This window comes from Crocodylus siamensis, chromosome 1, assembly GCF_052110815.1.
Source record: "Crocodylus siamensis isolate JL-2025a chromosome 1, ASM5211081v1, whole genome shotgun sequence".
In the NCBI taxonomy this organism is placed as follows: Eukaryota; Metazoa; Chordata; order Crocodylia; family Crocodylidae; genus Crocodylus; species Crocodylus siamensis.
In genome coordinates, this window is record NC_143395.1 from 117,294,336 (window position 1) to 117,321,317 (window position 26,982).

The 26,982-nt window shown below is 44.1% G+C and overlaps 1 protein-coding gene across 4 annotated transcripts in view; it reads left to right on the forward strand.

Moving 5' to 3' along the window:
- The window catches only part of TAB2 (TGF-beta activated kinase 1 (MAP3K7) binding protein 2), a 115,602-nt gene that overhangs the window by 37,326 nt on the left and 51,294 nt on the right, over positions 1-26,982 (forward strand). The window contains exon 3 of one of the 4 annotated variants that reach the window (XM_090041161.1): positions 5,736-5,773. The exons of 2 other annotated variants lie outside the window; for them this stretch is intronic. The gene's annotated coding sequence lies outside the window, so the exon portion shown is untranslated. Of the gene's footprint in view, positions 1-5,735; positions 5,774-5,805; positions 5,898-26,982 lie in introns of those variants that run through there. One more of the 4 variants, XM_090041172.1, reaches the window with a different exon arrangement.

The window sequence follows — 26,982 nt, forward strand, 5'->3', positions numbered from 1 at the left end:
GATGAGAAGATTTTTTTTTTTTTTTATAGAAAAGGCAGGCAGGAAGGGACTTCAAGGCTATGTATAGGTATTTAAAAAGCCTGGGGCAGAATCCATCTAAGTTGTACAGTTTTCTGCAAGTGCTGTAATTCAGGTTGGTAGTGAACAGAACATGAATCCATCCTTTGGGGTGAGGTTGCAAATCCTAAACCAGATTCTACCATTTTTAAACCAGTCTTTGTGCCAAACTTCTGTTCTCCTATGGTTATAGATTGGTTTCCAGTTGCTTATACCAGTAAAAGGGTAACGTCTGTACCTGGCCCAAGAGATGGTCTAGTCCTACTGGGGAATTGAACCTGTGACCTTGGTGTTATTATTAGCACCATGCTGTATCCAACTGAGTTAAAAGGCCATTTGCACAGCTGAGTCCTTGGCTCCCAGTTTCAGGGGGCTAAAATAGGCTTGTGGTATTGTTACAGACTGTAGGATTGACTTTTAAGATTTGTGATGCATTAGAAATTTTCAAGGCAAGCTTGGTTTAACCTTAGATACTATTACATTTAGCTTCAGATTGGTGGCATTGATACTGACATCTCTTGTTGACTTTGGAAATGTTTATCAAGCAAGCTTCAGCCCATAAAAAATTGTGCTACACACATGCATGCAAACACCCTTTGATTGGTCTATAAGGTGCAAAGCTACACTACCTTCAACTTGACTTGAATGTGGCCAAGTATGTCTCTTTTTGGAACTGTCAATCCTGTGTAGGTTGACTGGTCAGAGGATAGAGCTGAATTTAATGCAACTGAAACATTTGTTAGATCTTTGAGTTACTGACTTGTTTTATTTTTTTCCCCAGCGTGGAATACTGTAAATCTTGGGACATTTGTTGGTTTATTGTAGTACATATATATAACCTATGTGGGATTACAGTAAATATATCTATTTTTATAGCCAGTCTGCCATGCAATGGAATTTGCTTCTGTGCTGAATAAAACCCTGGAGAAATACCAGGGAGTAAAATCAATCATGTTGCTGAAATCCAGATAAATCCCATCAACTTAAAACAGGAGCGGTGGTGGTTAAAATCCATGCCACAATGCCTTGAAAAGTTCTCCAGATGTGCTTTTATTACTTATTAACTCAGTTAATGTGCAGGAGTCGGTGCTTCCTGCTATTTATGGAAGATTTCTGGTTCAAGCTAATTTGCAAGAACAAGCTGCTGTATCCTCTGTGGCTCCCACTGAAGTGATTTAGGAATGCTTAGTCAATGATGTTGCATAACACGGATGATGAGGCACAGTATATAGTGAGTGATGGGAAGAGTGTTTAGGGAGCCAAACATTGCTGAAGCTTCCCAAGGCAGACAAGGTTCTTTGGGTGAATCTGGTATCTTTTATTAGGCCAACTAAAACAGTTGGAAAAATTCTTCTTTGCAAGCTTTCAGGTACAAACACCCTTGTTTAGGCTGCCTGAAGAAGGATGTTTGTACCTGAAAGCTTGCAAAGAAGAATTTTTCCAACTGTTTTAGTTGGCCTAATAAAAGATACCAGATTTACCCAAAGAACCTTGTCTGCCTACATCCTTAGACAAACAGCTACAACCAGCAACCCTGAAACTTCATGCCACTTTCAGCTCTCTAGATAACTACATTGAGGGATTTGTTATACTGCCTGTTTCAGCATTTTAAATTGGAAAACAATACGTAACCTGCCTTCCCCAGTGTCTGGATTTTGTGAAGATTCGTTAATGAATGAATGGAGTTTTGCAGTTGCACATAGCATTGAGAGAAGGTTCAGGCTGGACATTAGGAGAAAGTTCTTCATGGTCAGGGTTGCCAGAAACTGGAATGGGCTCCCAAGGGAGGTGGTGCTTGCCCCATCGTTGGGGGTCTTCAGGAAGAGACTGGACACGCACCTGGCTGGGATCACATGACCCCAGGGATGGTGTTTCTTTTCTTGCCTGCCAGGCTGGACTAGATGGCCCACTGAGGTCCCTTCCAACTCTACGAATCTGTGAATCTATAGCTGCAAATTCATGAATTATCAGAAGTAAAGGTATAATTCATTGGTATTTCATTTCCATAAATATGAATCTTTTCATATTGTTGACTTAAAATATTTTTACTGAAATTTTTAAAAATGCAGTTTCCTTTAATTCTGATAAACCATCAGTCAGGAATTAAATGATGTTGATACTATCTTAAAAGCTGTTTACTTGTGTGTTTCCTCCAAGATCAGCCAATAGGTTTTCTGGAAGGTCTGGAAAATAAGGAAAAACCTCAATATTTCAAAATGTTTTAATCATTTTTCCCTACATAAGGAATTAACTATACCACTATCTTTAACAAAACCAGCTATTCATTTGCAACATGGTGGTAACTTTTTATTTTATGGAAAGCGTAGCAGTTTCCATTTGTTACTGGAAAGAAGCTACTTTAGTAGCATTGGAGGGGAGAGGGTGTTTAAAATCCATCTTAACCTTTTTACTAGCATTGTAGTGAGTGACACTAGTATGAATTCAAAGTAACTTTTTGGTACATCTAAAATCACATTGTTTCATTGCAAGGTACTTCCTTGACCAGCAGGGCCCTTAGCCTACATGTGTTTACAGAGGCAAAGCTGTAAAGCACTATGACTTAGTGTGTATATATAGATAGCCACACTTTCCCAAGAAGCATGGCACGCTCTGTACAGTAATACATGGTATTGGAAAAAGTGATTTTTCCCCTTTCTCTACTGGCAGTTAATCTTTTCTGAAAAACAGTCAGCAGTATTTTCATTGCTTAGCATAAAGCAAGCTTACACTTTAAAAACTATATAAAACAAAAATAAATTTAGAAGCCTCCTCTCCCTAATCTTTAGAAGGGCTGTTTGTGTGGGTTAGAAAACTCACAAATTGTGTAACCCACCATTTTGCTTACTCTACCTATTTGCATATCTTCCTGGATACTTTTTTACATGGAATTTAAAGTAAATTGTAGTTTTGGGGGTTTTTTTTTTAATGTTTGCAAGCAGCCACAGTGAATGAAGGTGAATATTGTTCAAAGTAAAGAAAACATTTATCCTAAGTGGTAATCTTTCATTTTGGCTAGAACACTGATATTTTTCTGTACGCAAGCTCTTGTAGTTCTCTCAATTAACTACAAGAGCAAATTCTGAATAGTGACCACAAACCAAAAGTAACACCCCGTTACATTGGCCAGCACTTCAGATTCCTCTTCTGTTCCTCAAAGACTGGGCAAACCAAATAGACCTTGCAGATTACCCTGAATATTAGCTAATCTAGTGAATTTTGATTCAAAGAAGGCTGCTTTCAATGTCCCGAATACTCTACTAGCAAGCCCTTTTTGTGGTTTAAAATTAAGGGACATCTAGTACCTGCAACTGTGCTGTTGTCTGTGATTTTTATCATGTGGGCAAAGGTAGTCTTGGGTAGAGGTGCACTGATACATTGGTCCTATATTGGATTGGCACCAATTTATGAAGAAAATTGACTATCGGAAATCAGCTTGAAGTGGCTGATAATTTGGCTGATAAATGCCCATGCATGTGTGCGGCCTCGGCACAGCTCGAGACAGCGAGGAGCACAGTCCAGCAGCATGGAGAGCTGCATGCAGCTGGTAAGTCTGTTGTGGGGGAAGGGGCATGGGGAGGCCAGATGAACGTCCCTCTCACCCCCCCCATCCCCCCACCCCGCAGTGAGGAAAGGAGTGGGCTGGCGTAGGTGCTGCCCAGCTGGGTGGGGTGGGTATGGGGGGGGAAGCAAGGGGGCTTCTGCTGCTACATATGGCTTGTCCATCAGCTCCTGCCGCTGCTCCCACCGCTCATCCAGAAGAGCATGGGGTGGAGTGGGGGGCAAATCTGCACTGTGCAGGCTGGGGCCAGGGGCCACGCTGTGCTGCGCTGAACTTGGGGTGGGGTCTATGGCAAATTTTCAGGTGGCTCCTTTTAGCTCCCCTCCCACCAGTGCTGCCACCTGCCCCAAGTGCGGCAAAGCGCAGCCCATGGGCCAAGCCCAAGCTGCAGCCCGCCCTGCCCTGCGTGGATCTACTCCCTCATGCCCCTTCCCTCCCCTTTCACCACAACAGACTTACCAGCTGCATCAGAAATCATATCAGTATCAGCTGATGTGCCTTCCTAAAAATTGGCTATCAGTATCGGCCCTCAAAATCTCTATCAGTGCACCTCTAGTCTTGGGTATTGTGCTGTGAAAGCTCTGCTTTTAGTACGACCTTTTTTGGCATGCATACTGAAGATTGTCCTGTGCCCTCCTTAAGTGCCACTGATCCTTTTCCCCTGCCTGCTCTTCTTTCTGCTCCCTACCACATGCTACCTGTCTAAATTGCTCTCTGCTTTCTGCTCTGGTATAGCTACCACTGTGCCCCCCCCACCGCCTCCCACATCTACAGCTTGCCAAATGGGGAGGCTGACTTTGCTGCAGGTTGGTCAGCCATGTCTTCATACGTGTTTGGAAGCGTCTGAGATATCCAGAAGGTCCCGAAGCAATGACGCTACATATTTTCTAGGAGTATTCTGCTTTCCAAGCATGAATTTTCCTTCTGCATGATTTTCCATTTCAGAATGGATTTAATCTCAATCCCCAGGTAGCATATTGAAATGGTCTGATTTTGAAACAACAAATATGTGATGATGATAAAAGGTCCCTATACAAAAGATAAGATCATGCATTTCTGACGGGTACAAATGATCCAATGCCTTATTGATTACCATTGTTAGCTGACTTTCTAAATACAGCTTTTGGTTAAGTTAGCATTGTAAGGTTGGAAAGGGAATCCCCTTGAGGGTTATCTGCTCTAAGCCTCTGCAGAGAGACAGGATGTACTGTTCCTCAGCTGTCCCAGACATGCTTATCCCGACTCTCCTTCAGAAGCAATTCCAACTTCTCTAAGATTCCTTTATCAGACTGGTCTTGTAGCAAAACTGGTTACAGGATTTTTTTTTTTCCCCCTGTGATTTAGATTAAATATAATCTGCTGCAGTTTTATAACCTATTTGTCATGCCCTCCAAGGCACAGGAAAAACTGTTGTTCTGCCTCTATGATAGCCTTTCAAGTAGTTGGGAAAAACTGCTATCATAGCCTCCCCTTTTAATCACTTTCTCCAAACTAAGCACACCTAGTTCTCCCAAACTTTCCTCTCATGGTTTGTATCTATCATCTCTCTTTCTTGCCTCTGCAGTTTCTACACATCCCTGTTAAAATGTAGAGCCCGGAGCTGTGTGTGTGTGTGTCACTTATTTGGATGGTTTGAAAACCTATATTTTAGTATCAGATAAAATGGTGAAATTTCTTATTCAGTAGATGATTAACTTTTTGCTCATATTTATATCAAGCTGCATTAAAATGTCAACTTGAATTTAATTAAACTCACAAAACCAGCTCTTCAGACTTATTAGGCAAAACCTAAATGTTTTGGACACAAACTTTTTTTGTATCAAAACATAGTGTACATTTACAACTAACTTATTAAATACTACTATTGATTGTTATAGTAGTTATAATATGAACTTTGGTTAGTGAATTAAGAAACCAATTATTTCAGGTCACCCTGGGGGAAATTTCTCAAATGCCAAGGTAAAAGTCATTTGAGCTTAATTTCCTACTTGCTTCTTTAAAATGAGACCGTTTTTGTTTTTGTTTTTTTTTTAACTAGGCTGTTTTTAAAAAATGTACCTGCTTGCTTTTGAGTTCTTAGAACTCCTAAATCACATCTCCTCCCTGTTTTTATTCATAGACTGGAAGAGAAAAACAAGCCTTCCTGCTTTTTCAACTGTGAGTTAATTTCTCAGCTTTGGATGACCCAGTCCCAAGTGAAGAAAATTTTTTTTCCTGCGCTTGCAAAAGATGCTACTGCTTGTAAAAGCTGGGTCAGCACTTCAGCAAACTCTGGTTCCAGGTGCTGTGCTAGCAACTTCCACCAAATCACTAGTGTGACTTTCTTTAAAACATCTTCAGCAAACATGTACTGCTTGAATGCTTCACTTGTAGGCCTGAAATGTATGATGGTTGGCATGACTGATGGGTGATTAGTAGGAATCTGGGTTTTCCCTTTCCCACGGAAAAAAACACAATTTCCCTTTTAAATGCGGAGAATGTGGATTTTCCGCTCTGAAGTAGGAAACCACACTTTTCCCCTTTTGCAAGCGGCTCTCTGCAGGCTGGCAGAGCTCCACCTAAGCCAGGGGTGGGCATTTATTTTTGGATGGAGAGTCACTTAATGAGTTTTGGTGAGCTGTCAAGGGCTGCATGGGTAATCCTGCCCCTTGACAGTTGCCCCACCCCCTTGTTGCCATCTTGGGCTGGAATTCCCACTCCTTAACCCCTGACCTTTGCCACTGGAAGTCCGTGCAAATACTTCTTTTGGGAGGGGTTGTTGCCATCTTAAAACCAGAAAAAAAAAATCGAATTATACACTAAAAGTAAAACACCTACTATGACATTTTTAAAAGTGTTTTTTGTAATAAAATTGTCATGATTTGTGTTTGTTTACCGTATATAGAGGTGACTGCATAGTAACTCAATAATAAATTCTTAGTTGTAGAGTAGGTATAGGTGAGGGGGTGTGGCTGTCTGGGGGGGCATAGAGTATGTTGGGGAGTTGTATATATGTTGAGGGTTGAGGGCAGGGTGTTGGTGTGAGGGAGGTTTGCAGGAGGTGTGGGGACCGCCACACTCCTCCCATAGTGCTGCAGCAGGCAGAGCGCTCAGGGTGCAGGTGCCCAATGAGGCATGGCTCTGGCCAGCACTGCACATCGGAGTGAGGGGTGCAGCCTTTGTGTGGCTGCCTGTATCATCGATGTTCCCTCCCACTCCCACACAGCCCGTGCAGGGGAAAGCGTCTGGGGCTTTCCTTCTTCACAGTGCAGCCTCTGCAGGGAAGGCACTTGAGTCCAGCACGTGTGGCTTCCCTCCCTGCTCTGCGAGTGCAGGAGCTGTGTGGGAGTGGCTGAGAGCTGCCAGGAACCACTCGGAGGGGTAAGGGGTGGGTTGGAGGTGGCAGTGGGGGTGAGGTTGATGGACAGGAGGGGACTGATGTGGCAGCAGCCTCTGTGGGGTGGGACAGTGTGAGTGGCAGGGTGAGAGAGATGGTGGGTGAGTGGAAGCAGCCACCAGAGCTAGGCCTGGAGCCTCCCTACCCCCGTAGAGCAGCCTGTTCTGGGGGAGACTGGCATGGAAGGAAAGGGTGTTGCTCAGCCAGAGGGAGTCCCAGCCCAGTCCCTGAGCCCCAGTCTGGGGCCTCCCAGGAGGATCGTGGGGCCACTGGGGCCTGGGCACAGGGAATGGAACAGCAAGGGATGGTGCTGCTCAGAGCCACAAAGCAGCAGATGAGAGAGCCACAGCTGCACCCATGTCCTGGTGCACAGGGGGGACCTGCTGCTGGGCATGAGTGAGTGGGAGTAGGCAGGGGCTGTGGGTTGGGAGTGAGGGGTAACAGCAGGGGCAGGGCACCACTGTATCAGTGCTGCTTAGCACCACAAAGCAGCTGTGGGGAAAGCCTCAGTTGGATCTGTGTCTTGATTAATGAAAGGCATAGGAAGAGCTCTGATTTTTCTAGTATAAAACAATCAAAATCAAATTATATAGGTATTTACAATTTTTTATTATGACAGAGGTACCGGTAGGCTTCTAAATTGCTTTAAAATTGTAAATATATCACTAAAACATTGTTCCATCTATAGGTATATAGTGGTATTTCATTTTAATTACAAAAATCCGTGGACTTTGGGTTTTCTATCAGAGGATTTTGGAATTTGTTTTAATCGGAGGATATGGGATTTTTAAACAGAGAAAACCATGATTCCTGATGCCATCAACCTGAATTAATGATCTTAAATTTTATTTCTCTGACCTTTTTTTAGATTTTAATTCTCTGTTGTTGAAGCCTGAATTATTAAAATAAATCAGCCACGTCTTTTTTTTGTATGCAGTGCTTGTTTAGAAGCTGCTCCGTTCCTTTCCCCATCCCCCCCTTTTTTTGAAGGCAAGTGGAGGAAATAAACGGTAGGTTTGGAGCTTCCCTTTAAATATTTTTCAGATCTCTTGTGGCTTTTTGTGACACATGCACTCACTATTTGGTGAATGCCAAAGAAGGTGTAATTTGATCTTAGAACCACGTTTGGTAAATACTAGTTTTGTGGGGACAGCCTGTTCTGTCTGTAGGGAAAAAGCACTGCCAAAATAAGGGGGTTTTATCTATCATGTTGCATTTTTCTTGACTTCAAACTATTAAAATACAGATAAATGTTACCCAGTCACCAGCAACTTCTATACTTGTTTTAGTAATTAGGACTTTTGTCCATAGATTTTGGCATTATACCTGTTTTAAATTGTTGCCTAATACTTGCTGAGAGTAAATGTTTTTATACATGTTTTTGCAAAACTTTCCCTGGCAATGTGGTCAGTGAAAGACTAAAATCCGATGCCCATAGCCTGTTGCTGCTTAGCAACTGTTTGAGCGAATACCTTCTAAATCCCATTTACATGAATGGAGTGTGCTTTGTCGTCTTTGGAAGTAATTTTGCATGTTTAAAAGGCATCAGTTTTTAATTATATAATTTTGTGTATGGTATTTTTTTTTTGAATGGGTTTTGTACATAATCTATCCTATGTTTGGGGTTCAGACTGCTAGCTATTTACCATCTGAACAGCTTTATCAGTTTTCCTTCCTGTGTAGAATTCATATGGGAATTCACCACTCAAATCACTTCACATACTTTTGGAACTCCTGCCCTGTAATTATTACCTTGGTAGTAAAGAAAATTGATATTTTGCTCTGAAGCCTTGTAATGGGGAAGAGGCAAGTGTTTAAGATGGAGAACTTGACAACATTACTTAGTATACGGCTATGTAGGTTACCCTTTTAAGAAGCTCCCACCCACCAGATTACCCTATTAAGCTACAAGATAGCCTTAATAGGGTAATCTGTACAAGGATTGATAATCTGATGGTAAGTAGGTCCATCCAACTTGACATCCAGAAGCCATTTTATAGGAAGCAGTTTGCTCAGGGGCTGCATAGGGTCAGGCTGGACCAAAGGTGCCACCATAAGCCTATAACAGGAGTGGGTAAAATGTGGCCTGGGGCCAGATGCGGCCTGCCAGGTCATTCTATCCGGCCCACAGGGCCCCTAAAAAATTTAGAAAATTTAATATTTAATCTGCCCCTGGCTGCCCATCATGCGGCCCTTGATGGCTTGCCAAAACTCAGTAAGTGGCCCTCCGCCCAAAATTATTGCCTGCCCTGGCCTAGAAGGACAGTCATGTTCCTGGTCATGGTTTGCAGGGTTAGCCCCTATTCAGGGTTAGAGCTAACATGCCCCACCCACTACAGCAGTGCTGCTGGGGCCTCACTCATTTTGCCTGAAGTCACATTGTTACCATTAGCATTTCTTTTTGACACACTCCCAAGTATTAACATGGCAACTTATCCAATTTGGTATCCAGTGAACTTTTAATAGTAACCCCTGTGCAGTATTACAGGTTTCCTCCTGGTAATACGACCTAGCAAGTCCTTGTTACAGCAGCAACCTTCAGGGGTACCAGACCGTGGGTCTTCTGCTGGGTGTGTGGGATGGCTTTCCAAATTGTTAATACTAAGGTTTCTTTTTTACCAGAGCCCTCCAAGGATTGACACAAGAACTCTTCCAATGTGGTATTGAATGAACTTTAATAGTAACTCCTAGACAATATTACAAGTTTTCTCCCCATAATACTACCTGGCAAGCAGCTCCTTAGACAGTACAGCAGCGACCTTGGGGTACCAGGTCTCTGGTCCTTCACTGGGTGTATGGGATCTTAGTTCCTGGCTCCCTGCTGTTTAAGCAGGGACCCAGCGGTTATGTCTGTCCTCCCGGGGTCACAGCATGCAGACACGTACATATTCCTTTGTTCTGTCCATTACTTTTTCATCCTGAATGGTCCAATCCCCTGGCTCTATGCCAACCATTCCTTATATAGTGCACCAGTCCCCCAGCACTATCAGGCACATTCCTTATAGGTAAACTGTTGTGCCTTGTTCACCTAGTGCTCAGTCACAACACTTGCATCTCCCAATGCCACAGAAGGCACTCTGTTTAGTTTTCTTGCTCAGTTCTGTAAAGGCCTGGACTGTTGCTAAAAAGCATTAGCATAACTCACTTTGCCTGCTACAGCATCTCAACCCTAAGGCCTCTCTTCCCTGAGCTCCTGCATCCAATGACCTAAGCAGCAGTACAGAGCCTTATCTTCCACCCCACTGATAAGTCCCTCCCTTACACCCTTACACAAAACCCTCACTCCTCCCCCAAATGCTCATGAATGACTGCCCCAATCCCATCCTTGAGCCCTGTATGTGGCTCCTAACCTGCCACCCACACCGTCCTCTGGCTTAACATGCTCTAGAGACCTCTAAAACCAGCTCTGCATGCTCTGGTTCTGAACCTGGCGTAGGCATGGAACTGTGCATGGTAATCGACCCTAATGAGTTAATCATCTTCCCAGTGAAAATGATTAGTGCCTGGGTCCAAAACTCCCATGTGCAGGGTTCCCATAGCCCTGGGCCAACTCACTTCATGGGAGCTGCTCCTTCATCTCCAATCTTCCTTGCAAGCTGTAGTCCAGGAGCCTTCTTCCTTTCCTAATGAGCTCGAGTTTTCCTGTCTAGCAGGGAATTAGTCTGTACAGGCCACTACAGAATGAAATAATTTAGTCTGGGGGTACATCTAACTGGATTTGAACCTGGGTCCTAGAGCTCAAATAGGAAAGACTCATGCTTTTATGACTGAAGGACTTAAGCTAAGGTATGCATCCATGGGCCATGACTTAATCACTCAGGGGCCACATACAACCCTTGGGACATCATTTGGATGACCCTGACACAAAGCAGATCAAAGTAACCTAGTGGTATTGCTTTAAAAATGTAAACCCTCTGTACACAAATTCTGTGTAGCATAATGGGGATGGAGAGAAGTTGGCTGATGATGGTGACATCCTTGACTGAAATGTGAGTTTGATTCCCAGACAGTTAGGAATCCCCATAGCTGGAAGAGGAGCGCAGTCATAATAACTAGGGTTGTGTGAAATTTTGCCAACAGTTTCATTTCGACTCATTTTGAGCTCAAAACAGCAAAATTTAAATGAAACAGAAAGCTTTGAAACGAAACGAGGCAAGTCAAAACACTTTGAAAGTTTCAAAACATTTTGAGCTTCAAAGCTCAAGCTGGGCTTGCCTGCAGGGGAACAGAAACTAAAGTAAGGAGAGGGAGGGGGGAAGGATGGGGGACGGGGGGGATAGGACTGCTCTCGTTATTGACTGTGTAGCTGGCCGGCAACCGTCATCCTTTCCTGAGATCTCTTCCAATCCTAGTGCTCTGAGGCGGGCATGGAAAAGCTGCATAAAAGAACATTGTTTGAACTGCCCTGCTTTCTACCTTAGTGTCAGTTGAGTGAGGGTGTACCTTAACACACATACAGTATCACCCACCCATGTCATGAGTTTTGCCTGTCAGCAGCTAGAGGTTCAGGGCCCCAGAACCCAGACTCCCCCTGCACCTATCTACTTGACAACTGGCAGGCTTCGTTGCTGCAGCAGGGCCTAGCAGGCCTGCAGTTTTCACCCCCCTCTGCCCCAAGACAGATGCAGTCCCACAAGCACCCATGACACAAGTTTAGCCTGTCAGCAGGCAGAGGTGCACGGCCCCAGAAGCCCTTACATCTATCTCCTTGAAAGCTGGCAGGCTTTGTGGCCTCAACAGGGGCTAGTAAACCTGCAGCTTTCATCCTGCTTCACCTTAACACATGGTGTCACCCATGTCACAAGTTTTGCTGGTCTGCAGCTTGAGGTGCAGTTTCCCCCAAACCCCTGCACCTGTCTCCTTGAAACTTGGCAGGTTTTGTGGCCTCAGTAAGGCCTGCAGTTTTGACTCCACTGCGGCTTAACACATACACGTGACATGAGTGTTTTGCTTTCAAGACCTGGAGGTGCAGTTTCCCTGAAACCCCTGTACCTATTCTCCTCCTCAGAAGGGGTTACCATTCCTGCAAGTTTCATCCAAATTGGGCCACAAATTACAGTTATCGGCTGTTTTGAGTTTCTGCATTATAGCCTATGGGCGAAACAGCAAAACTGTCTCAACGAAATGAACAGCAGTTTTGAAACAAAATGCTGTTATGTCGAAACGCAAGTTGAAACGGAATGGCGCTGTTTGGTACAGCTGTAATTATAACAAACAGCCATTGTCCAGATACATTTTAAATAAAGCAGAAACTTGTTTCAGGTACAGTAGTTTTAGGGAGTTTTTTTTCCTTTCCCAAGGTGACACATCAGGAATTCTAACACAAATTTCCCCCTTTTCTCCCCCTGACTGCTGATGATCCATTTTAATCCCTTCTTAATGACACACATAGGAAGTTGTGGAATTTCCTTCATTGGAAGCTTTTAGGTTTCTGGGTAAAATGGTGTCTGGTTTGATGTTAATCACAAGTCCTTGCTGCTAGGTGATTTCCTGGCTTGCATGAAGTAGAGATGTAATTATGGCTTTAAAAATAGTCATTTACTCTCCTCTAATTATATTGGTTAAATAATTAACTGATAATTCAGCAGGTTTTGGACACAGCTGCTACTTGGTGCTACTCCTGGCTCTACTCAGGGCCCTTTGACTGGGGGAAAGGAGGCAAGCCCAGCCAGACAATATAGCCCACTTGAAGTCCTGCTGGGGAGGGAGGGAGCACCTGTGAAGGAGCAGCTAATTGCTTTAATTGAATCATTAGCAGCAATCTTGCTTTTCTCTGTTTAAAAATTGCAAATTGTCTGATAACATTCCCCCCTCCCCCCCGCAAATCCATGGTTTTCCATGATTAAAATGAAACTCCACTATATACAGATATGTTGGTATTAGTTTAACACAATGTCTTATTTGATGCATCTAGAATTTTGAAGCCATGTGGAAGCCTGCCAGTGCCTCAATGGAAGCCTGCCAGTGCCTCAATCATTATAATAAAATGAATTCTAACTAACTATATATTTTAGTGTTTGATTTTGGTTTTTTATCATAAAAAAATCAGAGCTCCCCCTGCCCCCTTCACTCAGCTGCAACTGCCCCCACAGCTGCTTGTGGTACTGAGCAGTACTGATATGTGGGTGCCCTGTTCCTGCCAGTGCCATTGCCCCTCACTCCTGACCTGCAGCCCCTGCCTGATCCCCACTTGCTCCCTCCTAGCAACAGCTCTACCCCTGCACCAGGCCCTGGGTTCAGCTGCAGCTGTCCCATCTGCTGCTTTGTGACTGAGCAGTGCCAGCTCCTGCCGTTCTGCTCCCTGCACCTGTGCCCAGGCCCTAGCAGTCCCTAAGAGCCTCCCCCTGCACAGGCTGTTTGAGGGGGGCTCCAGGCCTGGCTCTGGCAGCTCCTTCTACCGAGAGCACCTCCGCCACCTCCTGCTGTCACCCTCAGCCCATCACACACATGCATAGACACTGCTGCCACCTCTCTGCCCCCCCCCCCCCCAAGTGGTTCCTGGGACCAGGAGCACCCTCTCCCCAGGGTGGGGCTATATGTAGCAGTGCTGGTGCATGTGTGGTCTAGGCGGCAGTGTTGCAGGTGGTTGTGGGTCTTGCAGGCAGCTCCTGTCCTATCTAGCATTTGGGTATATAGGGGCCATGCTCCCCCAGGGCCAGCAAGGCTGGCAAGGCCCTGGGCTGGGCAGGGTAACATGCATGTTAACCGTTTCACTCATCTTTCTTCCTTCCCTTTCCTGCACCCTGCTGAGCAGTGGGGAGCAGCCACTGGTGCAGAGGATGGGTGACACTTGCCCCCAGAGTCCCTGCCCTGAAGGCATCCAGCCTGGCAGGCAGGGGTGCGGTGTGCACTCCCTCCCACACCAAGCTGCTGCCACCGCTGTTCCAGTTTGGCAGTGCCCCCAATGACAGGCCCAAGACCTGCTGGGATGAGCCATAGTGGGTTGAGGCAGCCCACACCTGCCCTGGCGCTGGCCAGCAGCATGGGACAGGATTGCTACTTGCACACCCTAGCCCTGCCTCCCACTCTCCCTGCAGGCCCCAGCTCCCCTGGCAGTATGACCCACACCTGACCCACAGGGCCACCCCCAGTCCTACTTATTCCAAAGGCTGCAGGAGGAAAAGTGCATCTGACCTTGCTGACTCAGATTCTTGGGCCCCACCCCTGCCTCCTCCAGACAGGGAAGCTGAAACTGCCAGCCTGCAGAAAGCTGTTTGCAAGAGGGGAAACCTGTGTTTTCCCACTTCAAATAGGAAAATCTGCATTTTTCTCCTTTAAAGGGGGAAATCCACATTTTTCCACAGGAAACAGAAAACTTGGATCTCTGGTCATCAGACTGCTGGGGTGGACAATTATTTTGGCTGGAGGGTACTTAACAAGTTTTGGTGAACGGTTGAGGGCCACAGTGGTAGCCCCACCCCCTTGACAGGTGCCCTGCCCCGATTCACTATCTTAGGACTAGCACTTTGCCACTGGAAGTGCCTCCCCTTCCCCCCAGAAGTACTCATTTTGGGAAGATGGTTGGAAACAGGGGGAAAAAAACCAAATCATATACTAAAAATCAAACACCTATAATAATATGTTTTAATTTTATTTAAAAAAACATTTTTGTCCTGATTTGTGTGTATTGGCCTTGTGTATATAGAGGTGATTGCATAATGGCTCAAAATGAAGTCTTGCTCTTTTATATTGCGGGGATGATGAGGGAATGGGTATAGATTTGTGGGGTGCTGTGTGAGTGTGTGTGGATATGGGGGGTTTGTGGGGATGTGTTTTTTGGAGTGTGTGGGTACATGTGGGGGGGGGTGCCCCCTCCCCCCCCAAACATGCTCTTCCCATAGCACACAGCCCCTGCCACCAGTAGTAGCAGGCAGAGCCTTTCAGTAGCATACAGTCTTGGCAACCTCCAGCCTGCACATGGCCAGGCTGCCAGCTCCATCACACAGGGCTTGCATGCCCAAGCCATGTACAATAAAGCCAGTGGTGCAGAATATGGGGCTCAGCCAGGGCAGCAGGGAGGGGACAGAGCCAACATGCCTCCATAGCATGGAGCTTCCTGCCATTCCCCATAACCTGCATGTAGCGGTGAGCAGGGCCAGGCTGCTGGCTGCATTGCACTCGGCTCTCCCTAGAGGGACATGGCTCGGGGGGAGAACCTGGGAACGGCATGTGAGCCCCAGGGAGCTCTGCGCGATGGAACTAGGCAGACTCCACGTCCCCCCAACCTAGGCTCCGCACTCCTGCCGCCCTGGCCCCAGTAGGACAGGCCCCACACTCCTACCAAGTCCTTTTCACTCCCACTTGCTGCTGCTGCCTCTTCCTCCTATCCGACTACCGCCACTGCCACCCTTCCCCTGCTGCTTCCCTGTCTCTAACCTGTGGGCTGTATTTTGCCTGTCCCTGGGCTATGGGTATTAGTCCTCTTCTCCTTCCCCTTCTGCTCAGTCCTCCCTTCCTACCTCCTGTCTGCTGTACTGCCTTCTGATTTCCTGCTGGGGCATCTGGTGGCTCCCCCCCACCCAGACTGTGCCGACCCAGAGCTAAAGGGTAATGAGTTAGCTAACCAGTTATCAGTGCATTTATCTGTTAAATGATTCATCGTTTAATCTTTACTTGTTGGTTAAACAATCATTTAACCTTTCACATCTCTAGCATGAAGCAGGCTGGTCTTAGCGCATTGTAGAGTGGTGTTCTCATCTTATTACATTCTTCTGATTAGCAGGGGAGTAGTTTGTTTTTCTGTACTCTATAGCCATTCATATACCTCTTTTTTTCGTTGGTCATCTGCATATGGAATGCTCCTCTGAGCTGCAAAAGCCCATTGCTAAATCGGTGGCCCAGCCTGTAGCCAGTTACCATATTTTCTCACATACACCCCCCCAAATAAGACATGCACTTTGTTTTGGGGAAGTTAGAATGAAGAGAAAAAAGGTTTCTCCGGTAGAGCCTAGATGTTGAAATTCCCAATATTCTAATTTCATCTCTAGCAATCGGTTCATATGTTGCCACTTCGTATTCTTTGCTAATCTTTTAGGTCAAGCCACAGAGGTTTATTATCTAGATCTAAAAGTTCTGAGTTCCAGTATTGCTGCTGACCTGTCCAGAGAGTCCAGTTCCACAGGATAGAACTGGCTGTCTTACACTTGCACTGTTTCTTTAAAGCAAATTTCATTTAAAAAGCTATTAACAAAATTAAGATTTAAAAAAGTCAAGCACTCAGAAGTTAGGAAATGTCAGAATTAAGGTTGTCTCTCCATATGCAACCCTAATTCAAGATCTGTTTTGTATACTCCTTTAAAACTCACCTTATCTTTATGTCCTGCATCAGCGGAGTTGTGCCTAGCTACTGAATTTAACATTCTGTGTTTAAGGACTGGATTTGGACACAAGAGAGAGGACATGTTCCTAGCTTTCCACAGCGTTGGGCAAGAGTATTATGATTCACACCTGGGCACATGTCAGGAGGCTGATGTTAAGGCATCATTAATTTGGACTCTTCTTAATAATGCATACTTGATTGCAGCCTTACTGTTCCTATACATAATTATGTATGCAATATGTTTACAAGAGTTGATTCATTCACCATGGAAATAGAAAGCACTGCAGTAGGCTAAGAACTGCTTAATACTTGACAGCAGTTAAGGTAGGGAATGGAGTGTAATTAATCAGTCTGGAATTTGGCCATGTCATTGGGGGTGAAACCATCCTTAAATTGGCCACAAAAAGGTGCGCTAGAACTCAGTAGCTTAATTCTGTCTCCTCTGCTACACAAGTGTTTCCTTAATGGTGTTTCCTTTTCTGATGAGCTGCATTGAAGATGGCCTGGGTGCAGGTTAAAAATTCAGTGAAAATTCACAAAGCTTTTATTTCTATTCTTAGAAAGATCTGTTAACATCCTTGTGTCGAATTGTCAGAATCTCTCAAACAAGTTTTGTATTATAACTACTTGTGCTGTGTCTGTTCTTTGGATAAAGCAGAAATCTGCTTAACTGCTAATTCTCACAAATCCAGAAAATTCTAGCTATGCTGAATTTTTAACTCTTAATAAAGCATATTTCCCCTCCCTAACTCCTAAATTAGGACAGCTTTCCTATATACTTTTTCTGCAGTTTTCTGTGCTGTGTGGATAAATTTTATTTGCCCTTCATTTTAAAGTATTACTTGCTGTTTTGAGTTAGAGGTTATTAATAGCGTAATTCTGGCAACAGTAGTTTTATTAATGATGTATACAGCATAGTGTTTTTGGGGGACTAGCATAAGAATGACATGCAAAAGGCAATTAATCTTATAAAGGCATCCCAGGTGAGTTTGTAAAAAACTAGAATAGTGACAATTCAGATTGATAATATCACCTAACAAAATATACGGTGGTAATGTGGCTAGAATACACAGCAGCATTATGACTGAGAGAGCTGGTTAGAGTTTCTATATTTAGGTTACCTAATTTCCATTATAAAGGGTTATAAAGACATATTTTAAATTCTCTAATACCTCCTTTGTTTGCAGCAGGCTTCTAAAACTTGGTAACAAGAATGCCTTTGGAGTACAGACATCTTTTTCCTTCTCTCATGAAATGCCATTCAGATTTGGCTGAGATACAAACTTAAAAATTGCTGTTCTCATTCTGTTACTTTTATGCCTCTGGAAAATTTTGGCAGTTTGTCAAAATAACTTGGTCATTCTCAAGCTGGGCTCACTGCTGCAACAACTGCAGGTGCTGCACTGGAAGTGCCTATGGGCTGCTAGAACAGGGTAGTGAGTGAATGGGACTGTGGTTATCTTCCCCAGACTGTGCGCATGGTCACAGTGACATGTCACTTGTCACAGAGAACGTTGCACAAGAAAAGGGACCATGGCGCCCCAGTTGAGAATCAGTCTAGACTGAGGATATATCTTGATTGAAGACAGGATTAAATGGAGGCAAAAAATTCTAAAGGTGATGGACATGAGGTTGTTTTAATCAAATGTATCAGTTGAAGTTAATCAGAAAGTAACTTTTTCACCAGGAAACCTTTCATGCTCTGTTTCCATAAATTATCTACATCCAAAGGAAGTAATGTCTTGTTAGGTGGCTTGTGTATTTTTTTCCTATCTACCTCTGTTCTATTTAAAAACAGCAAATGATACTCATGTTCCCACTCTGAGAAACATTTTTTTTAATTTGGAGTGTTGCTGTGTTATCTGTGCCCAGAAAATCTTGTCCTTTGTTTTAGAGTAGCATGTGCAATGTGCTACAAATATATAAGTAGTATTCAGTCCCTTCCTTTGAGAACCTAATGGTCTTTAAGGAAACAAAGCAAGCAATGGGAGAAAAAGATGCAGCATACAATTAAAGCCAATCTTGTTTTGTTTTTCTCCTACCTGCAAAGGCTGATTCATTTTACGCTTTCGTGTAAAATGTGTTTTTTATACAATTGTGTATAAAAGTTATGCATGTGTTTTTCTCTTTTTCTCTCGTTTTGAATGCAGCTGAAAGGTAACTCACATATCTGCACGGCTAAGTTTGTAAAATATATTTGGCCACAGGATCGCAAAAGTACTTCTAAAAGATGTGCAAAAACAATTGTCCATGCAATTTAATTTTTTTTAAAGTATTTTTAGGTAAACTACCAAGTTAAATCATAAACATTTCCTTTGAGAGGAGAAAAGTATGTGGATGCTGACTAGGAGAGTTTAACTAAATTTTATGCATGGTCAGTCTTCACATCCTGAGGAATTTCATCTTCAACTTCTCTGATCCTGATGCAAGTGACTGACCTTGTAGCACCATCTGTCCAAGTATCTGCATGTGGCCTGGTCTAAATTATAAAACTGAAAGGTTCCTAGTTGAATCATTAAAATAAGAATGTACCACTTTAAGCATTTTTTCATACCTGTGCTGCTGTATTCTTTTTCTAGCTGTATTGCTCTCTGGGTTTCTGTCATATAGCTCTATAAAGTTGTTTTTTTTTCTGCGGGCCTTGAGATACTTGGGGAATTTTGGAAAATAATTCAAATTCCCATTGTCTTTAGATCAACGGGAGGTGTTGGCATCATTTCCCAAACCTCTTCTTGAAATGAAGGTCAAATAAATTCTTGACTGTAGGCAAAAAGGTTCCTGCTTCAGTCTTGTAGGAATGGGTTTCAAGTACTGGTTATTTAAGAGGGAGCTTCTACAGTACTTAGATTAGATCAGTTGCTTGGAGAAGTTATACAGCTGGGGGGGTTTCATAGATTTCATAGACATTAGGGCTGGAAGGAACCTCGGGAGATCATGAAGTCCAGCCCCCTGCCCAAAGGGCAGGAAGTCAGCTGGGGTCGTAGGATCCCAGCAAGATAAGCATCCAATTTACTCTTGAAGGTGTTTGTTTTTCCCTTAGTTGACAACTGTGTGCTATGTCTGCCATAGGTAGAACGCCACTCCTGGGAAAGTGCACAAGCAGAAGCTGTTGGAAACACTGTTCTTGCAACCTCAGATGAACCAACAGTACCTCTTGCCTGCACTGAGTCCTCTCTGCACTTAGCTTTTACTAGCAAAGGTTACACAAGATCCAAGGACTAAAAAATCAGCATACTCTAACATTTACATTTTAGCACAAACTGCATCAGTTTCAAACTTGTTTTGTTTAAAACAATATTTTATAAAACAGGCTAAAATGAAATCTGAACTTTTCTAAACCACTGAAATCTGTTTTTGCCTTTTTGATCCTTAAACATGACTCGGTTTCAAACCATCTCATTCAAAAGTTCTGGAAAAGGCAGGTCATTCTAAGGTGGTGGTTCAGAGCTGTGCAGCTATTCTTTAAAGTGTTTCCTTGAAAAAACCAGCAGTAGATTTTTTTGTGAGACTTCTGCATCTTATGCAGTTCTACTTATCGCAGGCAAGAGCAGGTTTTTTTCTGTGTTTGATCAGCTGGTCATCCTTTCATTTTCTTTTTCCCATGACTTCCCTCATCCATGCCACTACTCAAGAGCTAAGCTGATTATAGAAGAAGCACAGGCTGCTCTTAACATCACCAAAGGGATGCATATAGACCCTTTGGTGATCTGCCTCTTCCAGGGCAGATTTACAATTTTGAAAAGAGGGGTGCAGATAGGATGGTACATCATCATATATAACACAATTCTCCAGTTAAAAAGAAACTAGATGCTTTAGTAATAAGCTAGGGCCTGGGGCAATGTTATTCAGATTAAAATCAGACTAAAAGCAAAAATGACTTCATTGAAATATGCATTAATTTGCTATATCATATATTATCTATAAAACAGATTAGGGAAAATTAATCAAAAGATGTTGTTTCATTATTCCTGGGATCATTAGAAATTAAATTAACATTTCTCTTTCAGATCTTATGCCTTCTAAAGCATCTTGACAGTATATCCAATGCTTTACTGAAACTTATTTCCACACGAGTTAATGTTTCTAGCTAGAGTTAAAAACAGTCTGCAGAGCCGAGAAAAAGTAGTTACCTTATCAGAAGCAGCTAACAGACAGCAGAATTTCAGAAGAAGGGATAGCTTGATTAGTGGAACTATTAAAGAGCATTAAATGGGAGAGAATTGTTAACATCTGTAAAAGAAAGAGTTTAGAACAGGGGAGGGCAAAGTCTGGACTGGGTTTGGCCAGCAGTGGACTCCATTTCCCAGCAGTCCCTGCCTGTGTGGCTGGGGCCAGTTTCCATGGAGACCCCAGAAGCAGTTGATAGCAGGGGGCCAGGGTTTCCATGGAAACTAGCCCCAGCAGCACTGGCAGAGTGGGGAGCTGCCCTGGGACCAGGCTGGGATCTTGCAGTGGTGGCAGTGTGGCCCAGACTGGAGCACAGACACAAGCTGCAGCCTGTATACTCCAGGCAGGGGCCTGCAGGCAGTGGATTGGGGCTGTGCCCCAGCTCTGGACTGTGCTGCAAGATCCCAGCCCAGCCCTGGAGCAGCTCCCCACCCTGCCACACACCCTGCCAGTGCTTCTGGGGCTGGTGTCCGTGGAAACCCTGGCCCTGCAGTATCATAGCACAGTTGCTGCTCTGGTCTCCATGGAAACCAGCCCCAGCCACGCGGGCAGGAGCTGCTGGGAAATGGAATGCAATCACCAGCCGGATCGACCATTTTGCCCACCCCTGCTTTAGAAGGGAACCATGAAGTCAATTGACTCCCTCACTGCTGCTTGAGTGGAAATGCTGTTGTTACTACCAGGCAGTTGGTTGTAAACTTAGGGTAGAACAAGAATCAAAGGTAGGTGTGCAACTGCACAACTACCCACCACCACTACCATCCACCCCTGTCCTCATCTTAAAGGGCATAAGCCTCAGCCAGCCGATATAGAAAATTGGTTATCTTCATGTTTACTTCAGAAGTTTGACTTGAATTGTTCCCTTTGCATAGCTTTTAGCAGAAGGATAATTGAAGATGTAAAGACTGAAAGGAACACAGCACACTTCCTCTAGTATGTTTCACTGGTTACAAGAATTCCTTATTACTGGTTGGTTTAACTTTTCCTTTGCACATTTTTAACTCAAGAAGTGCTTCCACTGGGAAATTAAGGAATTTTTTTGGGTTTTTTTCCACAATCCTCATCTACTATTCTTTCCATTCTGTTTTGGGGGTAGAGGCTCTTTAAGTAATCTGAGGATAAATAGGTGTTCAAAGCTTCTGGCTTCTATTGGAATTGGCAGTTTTATCTCATTCTGAGTAGAATGTCAATTAATAGACTGTAGTAGGTGAATACATCCTAAACAAGATTGAGTAGAAGGGGATCGGTTGACTACAGTATTGCTGCTTTTGCAATCACCAGGTCCCACAGTAGAAGGGACTATCAAAACTACTAGGAGGCATTGCTTGAATATTCTCTTTTCAAGAATTAAAAATTAAGGTAGTAAATTTTATTTAAAAAATATCCCATGTGACTCATGTTAAAGTTTTATTTTTTTTAAATCTTAGGTGGCTTTAAGCTCAGAGAAGGTGCTGCTTCTATATATCCCCTAAATTAATCTGAAACTCTGTACCCATTTTGAATTGAATTGTTTTAATAAATGAGTTGAGATTGAGGTTTTGCCAATTTCTGGACTTCTCAAGTTACTGACCTATATGGATATGTAAGTTACTGAGTTTGGATTTAAAATCTTGCCTGCAAAATCATTTCTTGTTCTATCATTATTAGAGGTCTACAGATATATCTGTCGCATGTCGGTTGGCACCAATAAAAGGAAAATTAACATTACCAGCTATCAGCCTTTTTTAGCTGGTGTAGCTAATAATGTCACTGATAAATATAATACGCCTTCTGGCCAGAGCCCCTGGATGCTGTGTGCATGCACACAGGAATGCAGCCAGGCAGTGTGGAAAGCAGTGCCACGCAGGTAAGTTTGTTAGAGGGCAAGGAGCTTGGGGCATGGGGCAGATCAAGGCCCCCACAGTGAGGGAGGGAGTGGGGCAGGGGTTGAGGTGCTGCCCAGTCAGGGCACATGGGGCCAGGGCAGGAAGCAGGATGGAGCCAAGAGGGGGGTGGGAGGGAGCCTCCTGCACACACCCCCTGGAGGAGGCATGGCGGGACATGTCTGCAGACCAGATGCAGGCTGCTCGCTGTGGTCTTGTGGCTCTCCACTCTGCTGTCTTTCCCTTGGGAGCCCCACGCCAGTCACGCACCTCTTACCCTCCTGGCAGCAGTGGAGTGGCAAGTTGTGCCTCCTGCTGCCGGGTGGACAGGGGACACATGGCTGGCGTTGGGCTCCCGAGGGAAAGGAATTGGAGCAGAGAGCCCTGAGCCTGCAGCAGGCAGCCCGCATCTGCCCTCGCTCCCACTTGGCTCCGCTCTGGTTAAAAGCATTCCTGTCATTAAAATGGTAGTGGTGGCACTTGAACTAAAGCTTTAGTTCAAGTTCCCCCGCCACCACCATGTTTAAATGCCAGGATGCTGATCCCCTGGACAAGGCACCCATGGCTTTGTCCTGCACCATACCCCTGGTCCCATTCACTGCTCTAGCTGGGCAGCACCCATGCCCCTGCCCCACTCCCTCCCTCACTGTGGGGGCCTTGATCTTCTCTCCTCCCATGCTCCTTCCTTCCTCCATGCCCTTTCCCCTCTACAGACTTATTTGCACAGAGCTGCTCTCCAAGCTGCCAGGCTGCATTCCTGTAAATCAGTTATCAGATCGGTATTGGCCAATATGCCTGGTTAATAATCAGCTGTCAGTATCGGCCAAGAAGATCTTTATCAGTGCACTCCTAATCATTATAATTGAACTCTGGTTAGCTATGCTTCTCACTCAACAAAAAAACGGGCAAAATCAGGGTTGATAAATACTTACATATTGCACATGCTATAGTTCTAGTGCCCTGGATCTAGGTTAGCATGTAAGATAATTCACATTATCTTGAGCAGAAAGAAAGAGGCCTTAAAGATGCCAGCCCTAGTTATAAACAAACTCCATTTAAGTGGGGTTTCATAATGGAAGCTTTGACAAATCTTCAAAGCTGCTGCTGATTGTTGTAGGCTGCTGAGTACAGAAATACCAGCCTGTATGTGGGAGTATCCTGTTGGTCCCAGAACTCTGTAATATAAACCAAACAACCCAAAATATACAAGAGAAATAGTAGACTTACCTGGCAAGAGGCAGGAAAATGACACAATAATGCTTGGCTTGCTTAAGTTCTGATATGAACATAGAAGAAATTTGAGAATACTGTAGATGGAACAGGAACAAGTCAAAAGTGCACAAAGTTAATTCTCAGATTTTCCACTGAGTTGTGGAATGTGTCAAGCTGTATGGAGCATTATTCCACAATTTTAGCTGCAGAAACTGTAGCCAGTACAAATGAGAACTAAACTATTATGTATTGAATATCAAATGACCACATGTGAATTGCATCCTTTTCCATATTAATTACCACTTTTTAAAATATTTTACACACTTTCTATATAGGAAATTATACAAGATTATTATCTTTCATAGGCATTGCAGTTGCTCAGCTTTTTTCACTTAAAAACAAGTTACTTGGAGACCTGCCAGCATTTAGGTGCACTACCTTTCATAATAAAGTCTTCTCCATTAGAAAACTGAAAAGTAATTTTCAGTTGTCATTTAAATTCTACCTGAGTTTAAGTGGTAGAATTTGCTGCTTGATTTTAAATAAAGGCTGTTACTAGTCATTGGGGACAGTCTTTTTGACAGGTATGCCACAAATTAGCCCCACGCCCTCCCCAAGTACTCCTTTGATCCTTTTCCCTTAACTCCGAGGAGTCAAAGAAATGACCCATGGTGCTGTCTGTAGGTCTCAGAGTGGCCCTTTGGACTGTAAGCAGCATGTGGGGGCAGTCCAGCACAGGCACTGCATCCACCATGCTCCTTGGACTAGTCCCATGCTACAGCTGGTATGTATGCTGCACAAAGCTTGTGGAGTTGGTCTAGGATGTGTGATTGCATGCAGCACCTACATCGGATTCAACATGCAGGGCCACGGCATCTGTGGGCTTAATCCAGCCTGTGGGGCTGGATGAGTTTGCTACCTATTCCTTACCCAATCTGCCTTTCCCTGAGTTTCCTGAACAAGCTGCTGCTCTGTTTTCTGCCCTCTTCTTCATCCTTGTCTGCCACTGAGCTGCCTGTCCCCTTCCTCATCTGTCACATGCCTCACAAGGCTGCCCGTGTCACTTGTGGTAGCCATGCCACACATTGGCCCCCTCTGCTTTAAATAAGTTTTGTTATGTAGGTAGGGGTAGCACTATGGTAAGGATACTAGAAGTTGACAGTGGAAAAATACATGCTGTATATGTACTCCTTTCTGCTCTTTGTCAGGAGCTGCACCAATATTTTTTGATTAGGACAAGACTGTCCAATGGGCAGCTCAGGGGCTGTGTCCAGTTAAACCTGTAGCCACCTTTCCCTCTGGGACCCTGCAGCCACTTTTCCCTCTAATGTGCAGGGTGGAGGGGCAGGGGCTGCATGTGGTCGGTGCAGCACACACAGTTGGGGGGAGGGTTGGCACCCCAAGGAACTGCATGATACCTAATCTCTGGTTGCACCAAAACTGGACCAGACCTGGATTAAGAACTGCTACTTTGAGCCCCAAAATGTTTTGTTCAAAATATATTAAGTTCCCTGGATCCTTTTTGCTGAATCTGAGGTGTAACCCATCCTTGGATTTGTGGCAGACTGCCCCAGTCCTGTGAAATCAGTACTTCCTGGACTTGTAGTTGTAGGACAAGTCAAACTTTACCAGGGCTAAAACCCTCTACATTCCAAGGTCCGCCATTTTGTGCAGCCCTGTGACAGATACTCCCAGCTTTCTATAGTGGAGCTAGAACCAAGGTTCCCATCTTGGTCAGGTCCCCAGCTCTGCAGAAAGAATTCTGGAAGCCCCAAGAACCTCACGTGGAGCCAGGGCAGTCAGTGCTTCTAGGCTTCCAGCTTTGAAGAACCAGGGACTCAGAGCTGGAAGGTCTCCAATGGTCTTCCAAAATTTGCGGCTCTGAATCAGGCCTCATTGCTAGCTGACCAGGCATCATAAATCCTGAGTTCTCTGTAGTGGCTCAGTAAAGTTGAGTTTTTTCATCAGTTTCATGCCTGCTAATAAAAATGTCTACTTCACTGAGCAGCTGCAGGGTGTGGGGAACTGCTGGTTCATGAGAAGTTTTGAAAATTCTTGGTTTTAATCTGTTTGTCCTGAAAACAAATTAAAACAAAGAAAAAAAATAATTTCCCGCAGACTGTAAACTCTGTTTTTGGGTGGCTAGGGTTCCTACATACAGGTTTCCCTCACTTTATGCAGTATATGCTTTCTTGGAAAACACTGTATAACTCAAATTCACGTAAAGGGAACCTGCTTTACAGTGTAACAAATAGGGATACGTTCCAAGACCCCCACTGTACTGACCCGACTATTTGACTGTACTGACAAGACTATTTTGGTACTTGCCAACAGCAGACAGTACGCACAAGCACAGAGTGGTGGTAAGTATTTAGTTGGTGTGAAGAGAGGGTGGTGAAGGGTCTTCAGTGTCAGACTCCAAATCACTGGTAGGAGGTACAGGCAGGGTAACATCCATAGGAGAATCAACAGGCAAAGGGCTGACATCGCCCTCCAACACCAGTGGGGTGGGGCTGGGGGTAGCTGAGTAAGGCTTCAAGAACTGTAACATGGTGGAGATAAGCTAGTGGGACACTTAGAAGCCAAAATGGGGATGCCAACTACAGAAACACACATCTCAGACAACGAGTGATCCACGCAGGAGACTATATTTTGGTGCGCGTCATTCCCACAATACATCACACAAAGCAGTTAACTGTAGGCCACCACGTTGATCACGTAAGAGTGAATTCACACTTACAGAACCTATGTAAAGCAAAGGAAACCTGTATTATAATACCCCAAATAAGCTATCTAATGTTTGTATAATGCTTGTATTCCTTTCTTCACAAGGACACATTTCTGTCATTACCACAGCTATCTATCTAAGAGACCACATGTAACCATCTTAATTCTTCCCACTTAGCAGTATCCCATCGACCTAGTTATTAAACTGTCCCTTCACAGGATGCTACTTCTGTAGATGCCCATAGTCCCTGCTGTTGGGCATTAGGGGCTGTGTGGACGAGGAAAGGCTTATTGGGGAAATAGTTTGGTGTTTAATAGTTTCAGTGATGGTAAAGTGTATGTGGTAGTCTTGAGTTTCTTCAAGGTACTGCATGGCACCTATTTAGTTTCCAAGTCGTTTAGCTTATAAAGATCTGGTAATTAGTCTATAGTTACTTAACTTATAAAGATCTAATCATTTCTTGTTGATTTGAAGGCCTTTACCAAATAAAGGCAATCTCCGGGACTGTTTGAGAGGAAAGCTGGTCGTAAAATTGTGGACTGGCAAACTGGTCTAGGTGTCTTAACAGAGGAGAGAAGAAAAGCAACCTTAATTAGGTCCAGTTTTCTCTGTGAGCTGTATCAATTTTCAGTAGAGTTTTAAAAAAATCAATAATATGGATTACAAATGTTTTAATTTTTTTCTAATTTCTTACATTTTCTG